The sequence below is a fragment of the Papio anubis genome, chromosome 2, assembly GCF_008728515.1.
Source record: "Papio anubis isolate 15944 chromosome 2, Panubis1.0, whole genome shotgun sequence".
In the NCBI taxonomy this organism is placed as follows: domain Eukaryota; kingdom Metazoa; phylum Chordata; class Mammalia; order Primates; family Cercopithecidae; genus Papio; species Papio anubis.
In genome coordinates this window covers 60965325-60984980 of record NC_044977.1, presented here as the reverse complement: position 1 = coordinate 60984980, position 19656 = coordinate 60965325, and the positions used below count along the sequence as shown (strand labels likewise).

Here is a 19656-nt window from a genome sequence, read left to right as displayed (position 1 = left end):
TAAGGCTATTATGATGCATTTAGTCATCCAGATAGTTGATCATATTCAGCCTATACTTGTTTTCACTCTCAATCTTTCTGTCCTGCATAAACATGAGGCTTTGAATGTCAGTGGTTTTTGAGAGCTTCTTCCCTGTCAAAATAGCTGTGTATAGTTTGCTTGGGCTAGGTATTTTTGGTGTTTTTCTGTGTCTGTATCTATAAGCACCAATCAAGGTGGAGGATGAGGCAGATCATCTGGACACTTACGGAAAAAGATGGCTGGAAAACAGGGAAGTTTCAAGGGCCTGACTATTCAGATTGACCAGCCTCATCACTTTAGTTTTATGTTGTAAGTGTTCAGTTTCTGAAACAATATATAGTGTTATATGAAAGTCAGAGCTAGAAGGAACCAAGTAAACAGCTAATTCAACCTCCTCATTTTACAAATGACACCTCTAAGGCCGACAGAAAGGAAGCAATTTGGCCTATCATAACCTAACTTGCAGAGCTGAGACTCAGAACTATAAGACTTTCTAACATGGATATTTTAGTTTGGATTTCCTCAAAAGCAGAGTCTGAGAAAAAGGGTTGGGTACAGGTGGTTTATTTTAGAAGTAATCATAAGAAATGGGAGCAATAAAGCAGGAAGATGAGGCCGGAAAGAAGAGAAAAGTAAATACAACATTGACTTGGTTATCACTATGGGAAACTAGGGCCCAATCCCACTATGGACCCACTAGAACCATACACCACATACATCAGCAATGTGCCTTCGCAGGATGGAAGCCCACAACACTTAACCACTCATTCCAGTAGAGGGTTGTTCCCACAAGCCTTAACTTCCCCGAGTTTTCAGGCTATGACTAAGCAAGCCTAGTGACTTTAGAAAAAGCCTAAGGACAGAAAAGCAGAGAGACACAGTTGAGTACTTGAGTTAGGGAACTTTAAGCAACTCTCCATCACAGCTGCAGCTGAAAACAGGTGGAACAAGAGGTTGTGTCATAGGCCACAAAGAATCCACTACAAGTGGTTTTTAAACTATGTTGCCTACAACTTTGGGGTTGTTCTGCAAAGAGGCTCCAGGTGGGCTGAGAAAGGACCTAGTGTATTAGGGTTCTCAAGAGAAACAAAACCAATAAGATACTTACATATATATGAGAGGATTATTACGGGAATTGTCTCATGCAACTATGGAGGTTGAGAAGTCCCACGATAAGTTGTCTGCAACCTGGAGAACCAGGAAATAGTGTGAGAACCTGGGGCGGGGACAGGGGCTGCTGGTGTTGGAGTCTGAAGGCCCAAGAACCTGGAGTTCTGAAGTCCAAGGGCAGGAGAAATATGGATATCCCAGTTCCAGAAAAGATAGTGAACTTGCCTTTCCTCCACCTTTTTGTTCTATCCTGGCCCTTGATTGGATAATGCCTACTCACATTAATGAGGGGGATCATCTTTACTCAATTGACCTGTTCAAATAGTAATATTTTCTGGTAACACACACATCCAGAAATAATGCTTAATCAGATATCTAGGCATCATATGGCCCAGTCAACTTGATGGATAAAATTAACAATCACAAGTCCCTCCCTTTCAAGCTGGTACTCATATGTATCTCCTTACACCATACTTATTCTCCAATTAAAGATAATAACAAGATCCTAATTCCACCTAGCAGGATGCAACTATCCTGCAAACAAACAAAAATGAACAAATCCCTTCCCAGAGGATATAAAGTCCATGAGTGATGTTTACTCTTCTCCTGATATCCCATAACTTAAATACTATGAAGAAAATTAACAATACCTAATACTAAACTGTATTAGATATTGTTATAGTTATACATACTTACATAAGTCAGTAAAGGGAAGAAAACAAAGGTATTTCCTTCATATGTGTATATATACACACAAATTCACTTATAACAAAAATATTCATGATGATTATAGTCCTTGTTTTTCTAACTGGTCATGTGGTTGTAGCTGGTATTTATAACTACCTTCTTCTACTACCAATTCTGTGTTTCCTTTGCCTTCAGTAAACATCTCATCCAGTCTTGGCTCTTTACCTAGCAAGGTGGCCCAAACCATCATTCCTGAAGGGTCTAGGCCATTTGTAGTCCTGCCTGAATTGAGTTGTACTTTTTCATTGACCTTAATTAAAGGGTATGGTAATATTAAGATATGCCCTATAGGATATCCTGTATTCTAGACATATGCTTCTTTACCTCCATTATTGAGCGGTTATCCAATTTCCCTTTGATATCCTGGATCAATCATCCTCGTAGACACACCCAGAAATAATATTTCATCAGCTATCTGGGTATCTTTTAACCTAGTAACATTTTCATATAAAATTAACCATCACACCCCGGAAGAGCCACATGGTGGGATTTTAGAACTTCTACTTCTTCCTCATTCAGGGTAGACCTACATTTATCTGTTTCATATGTTAGAGGTGCTCTTTCAGATATCATTTGTAGGGGGATGGGGGCTTACTTGTGTATTAGTCATGATTCTTTAGTTTTAAGTGCACAAACCAAATTGAACTAGTTTGAGCCAAGAAAAAAGTTCACATAACTGAGAAATCAAGAGCTAATCGGGGACTTCAGGTACAATGGGATTAAGGGTTCACACAAAGTTGTCTGGGCTTTCTCTTATCTATGTGTCAGTCTTATTCTGTCCTACTCCAGAGGCATTTTTTCTGCAAAGAGACAGAAAGTGGCTGTCAATAGCTCCAGGTTATATCACACTAGCTTAGCAATGCCATCAGAAAATGAGAGCGTCTTCCTTCTAGGGTTTATATAATCATAGCAAATGACTCAAATATCCTGCTTAGTTTATCTAACCACGCCCTTGAACCAACTGCCATTAGCTTAGACAGCTATTCTAAAACTTTAGCATGCATCAGTATCACCTCAAAGACTTGTTAAAAAATGCTCACTGTGCCCTACTCCCAGAGTTTCTTATTTGGTAGGTCTGGGATAGCTCCTCAAAATATGTGTTTTTCTGGTGATACTCAAACTGCTGCTCCAGTGACCACACTTTGTGTACCACTGGCTACAGGGATGATACTCATAATCAAATCAAGTCACAGGGCCAGGCCAGACTCTAAGGGGGTGGAGTGTGTTTTGGGGGAATAGATTCCATTTCCTAATGGGAAAATTGGCAAATAATCTGTGGCCATCTTTAATCTACTACAGGAGACATGGTGAAAAGGACCAACATAAGTGTAATTGCCTCCTAGAAGGGAAGGGAAAAGAGAACAACGTTCTCATCATCCTTCAATATGTGAAGAGATGATGGCTGACAATTTTTCAGAAACTACAGAACACCTTAACCCATATATTCAAGAAGTACTACAGATTCCCAGAACAATCAATACATGAAAAACTCATCTAGGCACATCTTGGCAAAACTAATTTTAAAAAAGCAAGGGAAAAATCTTAAGCCATGCTAAAGAAAGATGATATTATTTTCAGAGAAAGAACAATAACATTAACAGATTACTTCTCAAAATAAGTAATAGGATCCAAGAAAAACTGGGATGACATATTTGACATGCTACAACAAAGAAACTTACAACATAGAATTTCATTCAGAGAAAATTATTCTTCAAATATTAAAGCAACTTTAAAACATTTTAGATAATGAAAAAATATGGAGGATGGAGATAAATGTGTGTTCAGAAGAAAATATTTAGCCTTACAATTCATTTATTTGAAAAGAAGAATGTCTGAACATTAATGATTTATGATTTATCTCAAGAAATTAGAAAAACAGCCAATAAAACCCAAAGAACGTATGAGGAAGGCAACAATAAAGGTAAGAGCAAATATTAATGGAATAAAATAATTCAATAGAAAAATCAATAGCACCAAATAATGGTTCTTTATAACAATGAATAACTTTAATAAGCACCTAACAAAGCTGATTAAGAAAAAAGTGATGGCATGAATTTTAAACATCAATAATTAAAAAGGGAACATCAGTAAAGACATTATAGATGTTAAAAAGATAACAGGAACATATTAGGAACAACTCTATGACAATAAATTTGAAAGTTTAAATGAAATAGACTAATTTCTAGAATGATGAAACCTACAAAAACCAACACAAAAAGAAACAAAAAGTCTAGATAATTCCCTATTTGTCCAATAATTGAATCCATAGTTTATAAAGCTTCCCACAAGAAAATATCCAGGCTCATGTTGGCCTTTCTGTTGAAATTTTATAAACATTTAATGATGAAACTATGCTAACTTTACACAAATCTTTGTAGATTTTAGAAAAAGAGAGAAAAAATACAAACTTATTTTATCAGAACAACATAACATTGTCCCAAAATCTGACCAAAAAAATTACAAGAAAGGGAAATTACTAGTCAATCTCTGTCAAGAACATAGATGTATGTATATTAGGAAAATATTAAGAAATTGAATCCAGCAATTCACAAAAAGGCTAATGCATCATGACCCAATTGAGTTTCTTCTAGAAATGCAAGATTGGTTTAACTATCAAGATATTAATCCAGGGCCAGTCATGATGCTTCATGTGTATAATCCCAGAACTTTGAGAGTCCAAGGTGGGACGATCACTTAAGGTCAGGAGTTTGAGATCAGCCTCGGCAACATAGCAAGACCTCATCTCTACAAAAATTTTTTAAAAGATCAACCATATGTGGTGGTACATGCCCGTAGTCCCAGCTATTCAGAAAGCTGAGGCAGGAGGATAGCTTGGGTCCAGGAGTTTGAGACCGCAGTGAGCTATGGTCATGACACTGCACTCCAGTCTGGGCAACAGAGTGAGATCCTGTCTCTTTAAAAAAAATCCATAAATTTCTCCAATTAACAAAACAACAAAAAAAAATGTATAAGCATCTCAATAAATGCAGTGAAAGCATTTCATAAAATGTAATATCTATTTAAGAAGAACCTCATATGCTAAGAACAAAAGGGAACATCCTTAATCTGACAAATCTTATCTACAAAAATAGAAGGGACTATAATAAACATTATGTCATGAAATATTAAAAGCTTTTTCTCTAAAATCAGCAATGAGATAAAGACCTCTACTATTACCCTTTCTACTACCATTAAACTGCACATGTTAGCCAGTGCAATAAGACAGGGAAAAGAAGGTATAGTCATTAAAAAGGAAGAAATAAAACTGTTACATGCAGATGTCATGATCATGTATGTAGGAAGTCCAAATGTATCTGTAAATTTTTAATACTAACATGTGAATTCAGAAAGTTACTGGAAACAAGATTGGTATTAAAAAATCTATTGCACTTTCATGTATGAGAAAAAATATTATTAGAGAAAGAATTGTTTTAAAAAGACCATTTACATAGTGGCTCAAAAAATGAAGTATTTAGAAAGACATCTATTAAAAGATAAGCAAAAAATGCCAAACCCAAAACTACAAAACATTTATATGGCGAAGGGATATCCAACCCCAACTCCCTCTAGGCATCCTATCTGCCCTACCTAAGGGGAGGAAAAGGGACTGAGTAGCACTTGCGAAGATTACAGTGCAAGGGAACAGGCTCACTAAATGTTTGCAACTTAATTATAGAACTACAGAATAATACTTCCTTTATGCCTACACCTTACTACCATATCACTAAAGGCCTATTCACCAGAGTTTCTTTTCTCCAGTGCACCAGCTCCAATTTTCAACAAAAAGCATTACAAGATATATTAAAAAGTAAAGTCTGAAGAGACAGAGGAAACATCAGATCCAAACTCAGATATGGCAGATACACTGAATTAAAAATTTAAAAGAATTGTGATTAATATGCTAAGAGCTCTAGTGGAAAAATAGACAACATGCAAGGATAGATGATTAAGGTACACAAAGACGGAATTCTAAGAAAAAATAAAAATAAAATGCTAGATATCAAAAACATTGTAATAGAAATGAAGAATGCCTTTCACGAGCTCATTAGTAGACTGGACATGGCTAAGGAAAGATTCTCTGAGCTTGAGGATATATCAATGGAAATTCCAAAACTGAAAAACAAAGGGAAAAAGACTGGAAAATAGAAAATAGAATATCCAAGAACAGCGCAACAACCATAAAAGGTAGTTGAGTAATAGGAATACCAGAAGGATACAAAAGAAAGAAACAGAAGAAATATTTTAAGCAATAATGACTGAGAATTTTTTCAAATTAATATCAGACATGAAAACACAGATCCAGAAAGCTCAGAGAACATCAAGCAGGATAAATTCATTAAAAATATACACTCAGGTATATGATATTCAAACTGCAGAAAATAAATTAAAAAAAAAAAAGAAAAAAAAAAAAAAAACCTTGAAAGAAGCCAGAGGTAAAAATACCTTACCTATAGAGGAGCAAAGATAAGAATCACAAACAACTTAGCCTCGGAAACCATGTAAGCAAGAAGAGACTGGAGTGAAATATTTTAAGTGATGAGAGAAAATAAAAATCACCAATCTAGAGTTACATATGCTGCAAAATTATCCTTCAACAACAAAAGAGAACTAAAGACTTTCTCAGACAAAAATTAAGGGAACTTATTACCAGTAGACCTGCCTGGCAAAAAATATTAAAACAAATTCTTCAGAAAGAAGAAAAATGGTATAGTTCGGAAACTTGAATTTACATTAAAAAAAGGAAAAATGCCAGAGAAAGAATAAGTGAAGGTAAAATAAAAACTTTTATTTTTCATATTTTCCAATGAGCTAACAGGTAACAGTTTGCTCAAAATAATAATAGTAAAAATATATTCAATGATTATAGCTTATGAATAAGTGAAATGAATTACATCAATGATACAAGAGATGGGAGAGAAGAATTGGGAATATTTTGATATTTTAAGGTACTTGTCCTACCCATGAAGTGATATACTGTTATATGAAAATAGACATAGAATCATTGTAAATGTGTATCACAAATTCTAGGGCAACCACTAAAAAAGTTTCAAAAAGAAGTATAATTGATATGCTAAGAAAGGAGAGAAAATGAAATCATAGAAAATGCTCAACTAAGACCACAAAAGATAGGAAAAGAATGAGATACAAAATAGGAAGAAGGGCAATAAATAAAAATCATTAACAAATTTGCTACACATTAACCCACCTAAATCAATAATCACTTTAAATGACAATGGGCTAAATTTACTAATTAAAAGACAGAGATAGTAGATTAAAAAAAAAAATAAGGCCCAACTATATGTCGCCTACAAGAAACTCACTTTAAATATGAAAGTAAAGGGATACAGAAAGAAATACTTTGCTAATACTAATCAAATGAAAGCTGGGGTAGCTATATTAATTTTGGTACTAGAAAAAAATAAAAGATCTAAAATCAATTCTCTAAGTGTTTACCTTAGAAAACTAGAAAAAAGAAGAGTAAATTCAATCCAAAGTGAGCAGATGTAAACAAATAATAAAAATTAGAGCAGAAATCCATGAAACTGAAAACAGGAAACTAATACAGATAATGTATTAAACCAAATGCTGGCTCTTTGGAAAGACCAATACAATTGATAAGACTCTAGCCAGAATAAGAAAGAGAGAGAGAAGACATAAATTACTAATATCAGATATCAAAAAGGGGATATTGCTACAGATCCCATGGGCATTAAAAGGATAATAATGGAATAGCATGAACTCTATGCCCACAAATTTGATAACATAGATAAAATGGACCAATTATTGGAAGGCACAATCTGCCAAAACTCACACAATAAGTAGATAATATGAATAGACCTATATATATAAAAAATATATAATCATATATAATTATATATAATTAATATATATTAATTATACTTTAAGTTCTAGGGTACATGTGAACAACGTGCAGATTTCATACATAGCTATACATGTGCCATGTTGGTTTGCTGCACCCATCAACTCATCATTTACATTAGGTATTTATCCTAATACTATCCCTCCTGCAGCCCCCCACCCCACAACAGGCCGCAGTGCGTGATGTTCCCTGCGCTGTGTCCAAGGGATCTCATTGTTCAATTCCTACCTAAGAGTGAGAACAAGCAGTGTTTGCTTTTCTGTCCTTGTGATAGGTTGCTGAGAATGATGGTTTCCAGCCTCATCCATGTCCCTGCAAATGACATGAACTCACCCTTCTTATGGCTGCATAGTATTCCATGGTGTATATGTGCCACATTTTCTTAATGCAGTCTATCACTGATGGACATTTGGGTTGGTTCCAAGTCTTTGCTATTGTGAATAGTGCCGTAATAAACATATGTGTGCATGTGTCTTTATAGTAGCATGATTTATAATCCTTTGGGTATATACCCAGTAATGGGATTGCTGGGTCAAATGGTAATTCTAGTTCTAGATCCTTGAGGAATCACTACAGTGTCTTCCACAATGGTTGAACTAATTTACACTCACACCAACAGTGTAAAAGCATTCCTATTTCTCCACATCCACTCCAGCATCTGTTGTTTCCTGACTTTTTAATGACTGCCATTCTAACTGGCGTGAGATGGTATCTCATTGTGGTTTTGATTTGCATTTCTCTGATGACCAGTGTTGTTGAGCATTTTTTTGTGTGTCTGTTGGCTGCATAAATGTCCTCTCTTGAGAAGTGTCTGTTCATATCCTTTGTCCACTTTTTGATGGGGTTGTTTTTATCTTGTAAATTTGTTTGAGTTCTTTGTAGATTCTGGATATTACCCCTTTATCAGATGGGTAGATTGCAAAAATTTTCTCCCATTCTGTAGGTTGCCTGTTCACTCTGATGTTAATTTCTTTTGCCATGCAGAAGCTCTTTAGTTTAATTAGATGCCATTTGTCAATTTTGCCTTTTGTTGCCATTGCTTTTAGTGTTTTAGTCATGAAGTGTTTGCCCATGCCTATGTCCTGAATGGAATTGCCTAGGTTTTCTTCTAGGGTTTTTATGGTTTTAGGTCTAACATATAAGTCTTTAATCCATCTTGAATTAATTTTCGTATAAGATATAAGGATAGGATCCAGTTTCAGCTTTCTACATATGGCTACCCAGTTTTCCCCGCACCATTTATTAATAGGGAATCCTTTCCCTGTTTCTTGTTTTTGTCAGGTTTGTCAAAGATCAGATAGTTGTAGATGTGTGGTGTTATTTCTAAGGCCTCTGTTCCGTCCCATTGGTCTATATCTCTGTTTTGGTACCTGTACCATACTGCTTTGATTACTGTAGCTTTCTGGTATAGTTTGAAGTCAGGTAGTGTGATGCCTCCAGCTTTGTTCCTTTTGCTTAGGATTGTCTTGGCAATGAAGGCTCTTTTTTGGTTCCATATGAACTTTAAAGTAGTTTTTTTTTCCAATTCTTTGAAGAAAGTCATTGATAGCTTGATGGGGATGGGATTGAATCTATAAATTACCTTGGGCAGTATGGCCATTTTCACGATATTGGTTCTTCCTATCCATGAGCATGGAATATTCTCCCATTTTTTTCTGTCCTCTTTTATTTCCTTGAGCAGTGGTTTGTAGTTCTTCTTGAAGAGGTCCTTCATATCCCTTGTAAGTGGATTCCTAGGTATTTTATTCCTTTGTAGCAATTTTGAATGAGAGTTCACTCATCATTTAGCTCTCTGTTTGTTTGTTAATGGTGTACAGTAATGCTTGTGATTTTTCCACATTGATTTTGTATCCTGAGACTTCGCTGAAGTTGCTTATCAGCTTAAGGAGAGTTTGGGCTGAGACAATGGGGTTTTCTAAATATACAATCATGTCATCTGCAAACAGGGACAATTTGACTTCCTATTTTCCTATTTGAATACCCTTTATTTCTTTCTCCTGATTGCCCCAGCCAGAACTTCCAACACTATGTTGAATAGGAGTGGTGAGAGAGAGCATCCCTGTCTTGTGCCAGTTTTCAAAGGGAATGCTTCCAGTTTTTGCCCATTCAGTATGATACTGGCTGTGGGTTTGTCCTAAATAGTTCTTATTATTTTGAAATACATTCCATCAATACCTAGTTTATTGAGAGTTTCTAGCATGAAGGGCTGTTGAATTTTGTCAAAGGCCTTTTCTGCATCTATTGAGATAATCATGTGGTTTTTGTCGTTGGTTCTGTTTATGTCAAGAATTACGTTTATTGATTTCTGTATGTTGAACCAGCCTTGCATCCCAGAGATGAAGCCAACTTGATCATGGTGGATAAGCTTTTTGATGTGCTGCTGTATTTGGTTTGCCAGTATTTTATTGAGGATTTTCTCATCAATGTTCATCAGGATTATTGTTCTAAAATTCTCTTTTTGGTTGTTGTGTCTCTGCCAAGCTTTGATATCAGGATGATGTTGGCTTCATAAAATGTGTTAGGGAGGATTCCCCCTTTTTCTATTGATTGGAATAGATTCAGAAGGAATGGTACTAGCTCCTCTTTGTACCTCTGGTAGAATTCAGCTGTGAATCTGTCTGGTCCTGGACTTTTTTAGGTTGGTAGGCTATTAATTATTGCCTCAATTTCAGAGTCTGTTATTGGTCTATTCAGAGATTCAACTTCTTCCTGGTTTAGTCTTGAGAGGGTGGATGTGTGCAGGAATTTATCCATTTCTTCTAGATTTTCTAGTTTATTTTGTAGAGGTGTTTATACTATTCTCTGATGGTAGTTTGTATTCCTGTGGGATCAGAGGATATCACCTCTGATCCCACAGGAATTTTTTATTGTGTCTATTTGATTCTTCTCTCTTTTCTTCTTCATTAGTCTTGCTAGCGGCCTATCAATTTTGTTGATCTTTTAAAAAACCAGCTCCTGGATTCATTGATTTTTTGAAGGGGTTTTTGTGTCTTTATCTCTCTCAGTTCTGTTCTGATCTGAGTTATTTCTTGCCTTCTCCTAGCTTTTGAATTTGTTTGCTCTTGCTTTTCTAGTTCTTTGAATTGTGATGTGATAGTGTCTATTTTAGGTCTTTCCTGCTTTCTCTTGTGGGCACTTAGTGCTATAAATTTTCCTCTACACACTGCTTTAAACATGTCCCAGAGATTCTGGTACATTGTATTTTTGTTCTCATTGGTTTCAAAAAAATATTTATTTCTGCCTTCATTTCATTATTTACCTAGCAGTCATTCAGGAGCAAGTTGTTCAGTTTCCATGTGGTTGTATGGTTTTGAGTGAGTTTCTAAATCCTGAGTTCTAGTTTGATTGCACTGTGATCTGAGAGACAGTTTATTATGATTTCTGTTCTTTTACATTTGCTGAGGAGTGCTTTAATTCCAATTATGTGGTCAGTTTTAGAATAAGTGCAATGTTGTGCTGAGAAGAATGTATATTCTGTTGATTTGGGGTGGAGAGTTCTGTAGATATCTATTAGGTTTGCCTGTTGCAGAGCTGAGTTCAAGTCCTGGATACCCTTGTTAGCCTTCTGTCTCATTGATCTGTCTAATATTGACAGTGGGGTGTTAAATTCTCCCATTATTATTGTGTGGGAGTCTAAGTCTCTTTGTAGGTCTCTAAAACTTGCTTTATGAATCTGGGTGTTCCTGTATTCAGTGCATACATATTTAGGATAATTAGCTCTTCTTGTTGAATTGATCCCTTTACCATTATGAAATGGCCTTCTTTGTCTCTTTTGATCTTTGTTGGTTTAAAGTCTGTTTCATCAGAGACTAGGATTGCAACCCCTGCTTTTTTTTTTTTTTTTTTTTTTTTTTTTTTTTTTTTTTTTTTTTTTTTCTTTTTTTTTTTTTTTTTTTTTTTTTTTTTTTTTTTTTTTTTTTTTTTTGCATTCCATTTGGTTGGTAGATCTTCCTCCATCCCTTTATTTTGAGCCTATGTGTGTCTTTGCACTTGAGATAGGTCTCCTGAGTACAGCACACTGACAGGTCTTGACTCTTTATCCAATTTGCCAGTCTGTGTATTTTAGTTGGGGCAATTAGCCCGTTTACATTTAAGGTTAATATTGTTATGTGTGAATTTGATCCTGTCATTATGATATTCACTGGTTATTTTGCCTGTTAATTGATGCAGTTTCTTCCTAGCATCTTTACAATTTGGCATGTTTTTGCAGTGGCTGGTACCGGTTGTTTCTTTCCATGTTTAGTGCTTCCTTCAGGAGTGCTTGTAAGGCAGGCCTAGTGGTGACAAAATCTCCCATCATTTGCTTGTCTGTAAAGGATTTTATTTCTCCTTCACTTAGGAAGCTTAGTTTGCCTGGATATGAAATTCTGGGTTGAAAATTCTTTTCTTTAAGAATGTTGAATATTGGCCTCCACTCTCTTCTGGCTTGTAGTGCTTCTGCCGAGACATCTGCTGTTAGTCTGGTGGGCTTCCCATTGTGGGTAACTTGACCTTTCTCTCTGGCTGCCCTTAACACGTTTTCCTTCATTTCAACCTTGTTGAATCTGACAGTTATGTGTATTGGGGTTGCTCTTCTTGAGGAGCATCTTTGTGGTGTTCTCTGTATTTCCTGAATTTGAATGTTGGCCCGCCTTGCCAGGTTGGGGAAGTTCTCATGGATAATATCCTGAAGAGTGTTTTCCAACTTGGTTCCATTCTCCCCATCACTTTCAGGTACACCAACCAAATGTAGATTTGTTCTTTTCACATATTCCCTGTTTCTTAGAGGCTTTGTTCGTTTCTTTTTACTGTTTCTTTCTCTAACCTTTTCTTCTTGCTTTATTTCATTAATTTGATCTTCAATCACTGATACCCTTTCTTCCATTTGATTGAATCAGCTATTGAAGCTTGTGCATGCGTCACAAGGTTCTTGTGCCATGGTTTTCAACTCTATCAGGTCATTTAAGATCGTATCTACACTGTTTGTTCTAGTTAGCCATTTTTTCTAATCTTTTTTCAAGGTTTTTAGCTTCCTTGCAATGGTTTCAAACTTCCTCCTTTAGCTCGGAGAAGTTTGTTACTACCGACCTTCTGAAGTCTACTTCTGTCAACTCATCAAAGTCATTCTCCGTCCAGCTTTGTTCCGTTGCCAGCAAGGAGCTGTGATCCTTTGGAGGAGAAGACGTGTTCTGATTTTTAGAATTTTCAGCTTTTCTGCTTTGGTTTCTCCCCATCTTTGTGGTTTTATCTACCTTTGGTCTTTGATGTTGGTGACCTACAGATGGGGTTTTGGTGTAGATCACTATTTTATTGATGTCGATGCTATTTCTTTCTGCTTGTTAGTTTTCCTTCTAACAGTCAGGTCCCTCAGCTACAGGTCTGTTGAAATTTGCTGGAGGTCCATTCCTGACCCTGTTTGCTTGTGTATCACCAGCGGAAGCTGCAGAACAGCAAATATTGCAGAACAGCAAATATTGCTGCCTGATTCTTCCTCTGGAAGCTTCGTCCCAGAGGGGTGCCCACCCATATGAGGTGTCTGTTGGCCCCTACTGGGAGATGTCTCCTGTTAGGCTACATGGGGGTCAGGGACCCACTTGTGGAAGCAGTATGTCCATTCTCAGAGCTCAAATGCCATGCTGGGAGAACCACTGCTCTCTTCAGAGCTGTCAGACAGGGACGTTTAAGTCTGCAGAAGTTGTCTGCTGCCTTTTTTTCAGCTATGCCCTGCCCACAGATGTGGAGTCTAGAGGCAGTAGGCCTTCTTGAGTTGCAGTGGGCTGCACCCAGTTCAAGCTTCATGGCTGCTTTTTTTACCTACTCAAGCCTCAGCAATGGGTACGCCCCTCCCCGAGCCAGGCTGCCGCTTTGCAGTTCAATCTCAGACTGCTACGCTGGCAGTGACCAAGGCTCTGTAGGCATGGGACCCACCGAGCCAGGCACAGGAGAGAATCTCCTTGTCTGCTGGTTGCTAAGACCTTGGGAAAAGCACAGTATTTGGGCGGGAGTGTCCCATTTTTCCAGGTAGTCAGTCACGGCTTCCCTTGGCTAGGAAAAAGAAATCCCCTGACTGCTTGCACTTCCCGGGTGAGATGACACCCCGCCCTGCTTTGGCTCACCCTCTGTGGACTGCACCCACTGTCCAACCAGTCCCAGTGAGATGAACCAGGTACCTCAGTTGGAAATGCAGAAATCACCCGTCTTCTGCATTGATCGTGCTGGGAGCTGCAGACCAGAGCTGTTCCTATTCAGCCATCTCCTTCCTTCCACCCCTGCCTCGAATAGACCTATATATTTTTTAAAAATTGTGATGACTAACCTAAAAGCCTTGACTACACCATTATGCAATCTATGCATGAAACAAAATTACCCTTGTGCACCACAGTTTGTACCAATTTTTTTTTGGATTTTTAATTTTTGTGGATGCATAGTAGTTATATATATTTATGGGGTACGTGCTATGTTTGGATACAGGCACGCAATATGAAATCAGCACATCATGAATAGTATATCCATCCTCTCAAGCATTTATTCATTGAGATGCAAACAATCCAATTACGCACTTTTAAGTTATTATGAAATACAGTTATAATTGACTATAGTCATCCTGTTATGTTATCAAATAGTAAATATTATTCATTATTTCTAGCTTTTTTTTGTATCCATTAATCATCCCAACCTTCTCTCCGATGAGCCCCTGACTACCCTTCCTGACTCTGGTCTACCAGATGGTCTACCCTTCCTGACCATCCTTCTACTTTCTATATCCATGAGCTAAATTGTTTTGACTTTTAGATGCCACAAGTAAGTGAGAACATCTGATGTTTGTCATTCTGTGCCTGGCTTATTTCACTTAACAAAATGATCTCCAGTTCCATCCATGTTGTTACAAATGATGAATCTCATTCTTTTTATGGCTGAAAGGTACTCCACTGTATATATGTACCACATTTATTTTATTCATTCATCTGTTGATGGAAACTAGGTTTCTTCCAAATCTTATTGTAGACAGTGTTGTAACAAACATAGGAGTGTAGACGTCTCTTCCATACACTGATTTTCTTTCCTTTAGGTATATACACAACAGTTAGATTGCTAGATCATATGGGAGCTCAATTTTTGTTTCTCGAGGAACCTCCAAACTGTTCTCCATAGTGGTTATATTAATTTACATTCCCACTAACAGTGTACAAGTGTTTCCTTTTCTCCACATCCTCACCAGCATTTGTTATTGCCTGCCTTTTGGATGTAAGTCATTTTAACAGGAGTGAGGTGATATCTCATTGTAGTTTTGCATTTGATTTCTCTGATGATTAGTGATGCTGTGCACCTTTTCATGTGTGTTAATTGTTTTTTCTATTTCTGTGAAGAATGTTATTGGTATTTGAAAGGGATTCCATTGAATCTATATATTCCTTTGGGTTATATAGACATTTTAACAATATTGATTCTTCCAATCTGTGAACATGGAAAATTTTTTCATTTTTTGATCTCCTCTTCAATTTGTTTCATTAGTGATTTATAGTTTTTGTTATAGAGGTCTTTCACTTTTTGGGTTAATTCCTATGTATTTAATTTTACGTATGGCTATTGTAAATGATTGCTTTTTTATTTCTTTTTTCATATTGTTCACTGTTGGCATACAGAAATGCTACTGATTTTTGTATGTTGATTTTGTATCCTGCAACTTTACTGAATTTATCACTTCTAATTGTTTCCTTGTGGAGTCTTTAGGTTTTTCCAAATATAAGATCATATCATCTGCAAACAAGTATAATTTGAATTCTTCCTTTCCCTTTTTTTTTATTCTTTTTGAGACAGAGTCTCACTGTGTCACCCAGGCTGGAGTGCAGTGGCATGATCTCGGCTCACTGCAACCTCCACCTCCTGGGTTCAAGCAATTATTGTGTCTCAGCCTCCAAAGTAGCTGGAACTACAGGAGTGCACCACCACACCTGGCTAATGCTTTGTATTATTAGTAGAGATAGGGTTTTGTCATGTTGCCCAGGCTGGTCTTGAATGCCTGAGCTCAAGCAATCCACCCTTCTTGGCCTCACAAAATGCTGGAATTATAGGTGTGAGCCACTGCACCCAGCCTGAATTCTTCCTTTCCAGTTTGGATGCCCTTCACATTTTTCTCATCTCATTGCTCTAGCTAGGACTTCCAGTATTATGTTGAATAATACTGGTGACAGTGGGCATCCTTGTCATGTTCCAGATGTTAGAGGAAAGGCTTTCATTTTTTCCCCATTCAGTATGATACCAGCTATGGGTCTGTCATATATGGCTTTTATTATAGTGAGGTATATTCCTTCTATACCCTGTTATTTTAGGGTTTTTATCATAAAGCAATGTTGAATTTTATCAAATGCTTTTTCATCATCAATTGAAATGATCATATGGTTTTTTTTTTTTTTTTATACTTTGAGTTCCAGGGTACATGTGCATAACGTGCAGGTTTGTTACATATGTATACTTGTGCCATGTTGGTGTGCTGCAACCATCAACTCGTCAGCACCCATCAACTCGTCATTTACATCAGGTATAACTCCCAATGCAATCCCTCCCAATCATATGGTTTTTATCCGTCATTCTGATGATATGATATATCACATCAATTGATTTGCATATCCTTTCATCCCAGGGATAAATCCCACTTGGTCATGGCGAATGAGCATTCTGATGTACTGTTAAATTCAGTTTGCTAGTATTTTGTTGAGGATGTTTGCATCAATATTCACCAGAGATATTGGCCTGTGGTTTTCTTTTTTTGATTTGTCTTTATCTGGTTTTGGTATCAGGGTAATACTGGCCTCACAGGATGAGTCTGGAAGTATTCTTTCCTCCTCTATTTTTCCGAATAGTTTGAGTAGAACTGGTATTAGTTCTTGTTTGGTAAAATTCAGCCTTGAAGCCCTGATGTCCTGGACTTTTCTTTACTGGGGGACTTTTTATTAATATTATGGCTTTGACCTCATTACTTGTTACTTGGTCTGTTCTGGTTTTGGATTTCTTCTTGACTCAATTTTGGTAGGCTGTATGTGGCTAGGAATTTGTGCATTTCTTCTAGATTTTCCAATTTATTGGCATATAGTTGCACATAGTAGCTACAATAATCCTTTGAATTTCTGCAGTATCAGCTAGAATGTCTCCTTCATTTCTGATTTTATTTAATTAGATCTTCTCTTTTTTCTCTTAGTCTAGCTAAAGGTGTATCAATTTTGTTTAACTTTTCAAAAAAACAACTTTTTGTTCCATTGATCTTTTGTATTGTTTTCCTCAATTCAATTTCATTTATTTCTGCTCTGATCTTTATTATTTCCTTTCTTCTACTAATTTTGGGTCGGGTTTACTCTGGCTTTTCTGATTCTTTAAGATGCATTGTTAGGTTGCCTATTTGAAATTTTCCCTCTTTTTTGATATAGGCACTTATAGCTATAAAATTCTATCTTGCTTTTGCTATGGTCCATAGGTTTTGCTATGTTGTGTTTCATTATCATTTGTTTCAAGAAAATTTTTAATTTCCTTATTAATTTCTTCATTGACCCACTGGTCATTCAGGAGCACATATTTTAACTTCTATGTATTTCTATATTTTCCAAAACTCCTCTTGTTATTGATTTCTAGTTTTATTCCATTGTGGTCAGAGAAGATACTTTATATTATTTCAATTTTTTGAATGTTTTAAGACTTGTTTTGTGATGTAACATATGGTCTATCCTTGAGAATAACCCATGTGCTGAGGAAAAGAATGTGCATTCTGCAGCTGTTGGATGAAATGTTCTGTAAATATCTATTAGATCCATTTGGTATATGGTGCAGATTAAATCTGCTGTTTCTTTGTTGTTTTCCTGTCTAGAACACTGGTCTAATGCTGCAAGTGGGGTGTTGAAGTCTCTAGTTATTATTGTATCGGGGCCTATCAGTCTCTTTAGCTCTAATAATATTTCCTTCATATATTTGGGTGCATCAGTGTTGGGTGCGTATATATTTAAAATTGTTATATCCCTGTGATGGTTAATATTGTCAACGTGATTGGATTGAAGGCTGCAAAGTATTGTTTCTGGATGTATCTGGGTGTTTGTAGGTGTTGCCTGAAGAGATTAACATTTGAGTCAGTGGACTGGGAGACAAACACCCACTCTCAAGAAGACCCATCCACAATATGGGTGGGCACCATCCAATCAGCTGCCAGCATGGGTAGAAAAAGCAGGCAGAAGAAGGTGGAATTAGCTGACTTGCTGAGTCTTTCATCCTTCATCTTTCTCTCATTCTGGATGCTTGCTGCTCTCAAACATCAGACTCCAAGTTCTTTGGCTTTTGGATTCTTGGACTTATACCAGTAGTTTGCCAGCGGCTCTCAGGACTTTGGCCATAGACTGAAAGCTACACTGTCAGCTTCTCTACTTTTGAGATTTTGGGACTCAGACTGAGCCACTACTGACTTTCTTACTCCTCAACTTGCAGACAGCCTGTCATGGAACTTCATCTTGTTATTGTGTGAGTCAATTCTCCTTAATAAACTCCCTTTCATTTATACATATATCCTTTACTTCTGTTCCTCAGAGAACCCTGACTAATAGAATCCTCTTGCTGAATTGACCTCTTTGTCATTATACAGTGACCTTCCTTGTAACATCTTACAGTTCTTATCTTGAAATATATTTTGTCTGATATAAGTATAGCAACTCCTACTCATTTGATTTCCATTGGCATGGAATATCATTTCCCATCCCTTTGTTTTTAGTCTGTGTGTTGTTATAGGTGAAGTGTGTTTCTTGTAGGTAACAGACAAATAGGTATTGTTTTTTTCACCCATTCAGCCAGTCTATGACTTTTGATTGGAAAGTTTAGTCCATTTACCTTCAATGTTATTATTGACAAATAAGAACTTACTCCTGCCATTTTGTTATCTGTCTTCTGTTTGTTCTGTGCTGTTCCCTTCTTTCTTTCATTCCTGATTTTGTGAAGATGATTTTCTCTAACAATATGATTTAGTTCCTTGCCTTTTATTTTTTGTGTATTCATTGTATGTTTTTTGGTTTGGGCTGCCATGAGGTTTGCAAATACTATTTTATAATCCATTTTTTTAACCTGATAACAATTTAACGGTATTTGCATAAACACACAAGAAAAAGAAAACTAATAAAACTTGCTTTAACTTTGTCCTCCCACGTTTTAACTTTCTATTATTTCTATTTATATCTTGTTACACTGACTATGTCTTAAAAACTTGTTGTAGTTGTTATTTTTGCTTGGTTCATTGTTTAGTCTTTCTACTTGGTACAAGTATAGTTTACATACCACAGTTACAGAATTATAATATTCTGTATTTTTCTGTGTACTCACTACTACCAGTAAGTTTTATACCTTCAGGTGCTTATCTATTACTCATTAATATCCTTTTCTATTTGATTGAAGTACTCCCTTTAGCATTCCTTGTAGGGTGGTTGTGGTATTAAGGAACTCTCTCAATTTTGTTTGTCAGGGAAAAACTTTCCTTTCTCCTTCGTGTTTAAAGGACATTTTTGCCAGATATACTATTCTCGGGTTAAAGGTTTTTCCCCTTCAGCATTTTGAATATGTCATGCCACTGTCTCCTAACCTATAAGGTTTCCACTGAAAAGTTTGCTGCCAGACATATTGGAGCTCCATAGTATGTTGTTTCTTTCTCTTGCTGCTTTTAGGATTCTTCCTTTATCCTTGACCTTTGGGAGTTTGATTATAAAATGCCTCAAGGTACTCTTCTTTGGGTTAAATCTGCTTGGTGTTTAACCTTCTTGTACCAGCATATTGATATTTTCCTCTAAGTTTGGAAAGTTCTCATTATTATCCCTTTGAATAAACTTCCTACCCCTGTTTTTCTAACTCCTCTTTAAGGCCAATAACTCTTAGATTTTCCCTTTCGAGGCTATTTTCTA

At 36.5% G+C, this 19656-nt stretch overlaps 1 long non-coding RNA gene across 10 annotated transcripts in view; it reads right to left on the bottom strand.

Annotated features, from left to right (window-relative positions):
• LOC110742272 overlaps positions 1-19656 on the bottom strand; it is a 478176-nt gene that overhangs the window by 94716 nt on the left and 363804 nt on the right. For 8 of the 10 annotated variants that reach the window (XR_004181892.1, XR_004181875.1, XR_002519739.2 and 5 more), the window contains 2 exons: positions 1130-1209; positions 249-345 (listed from right to left, as the gene is read on the bottom strand). The exons of 1 other annotated variant lie outside the window; for it this stretch is intronic. This is a non-coding gene — a long non-coding RNA (uncharacterized LOC110742272). The remainder of the gene's footprint in view (positions 1-248; positions 346-1129; positions 1210-19656) is intronic. One more of the 10 variants, XR_004181876.1, reaches the window with a different exon arrangement.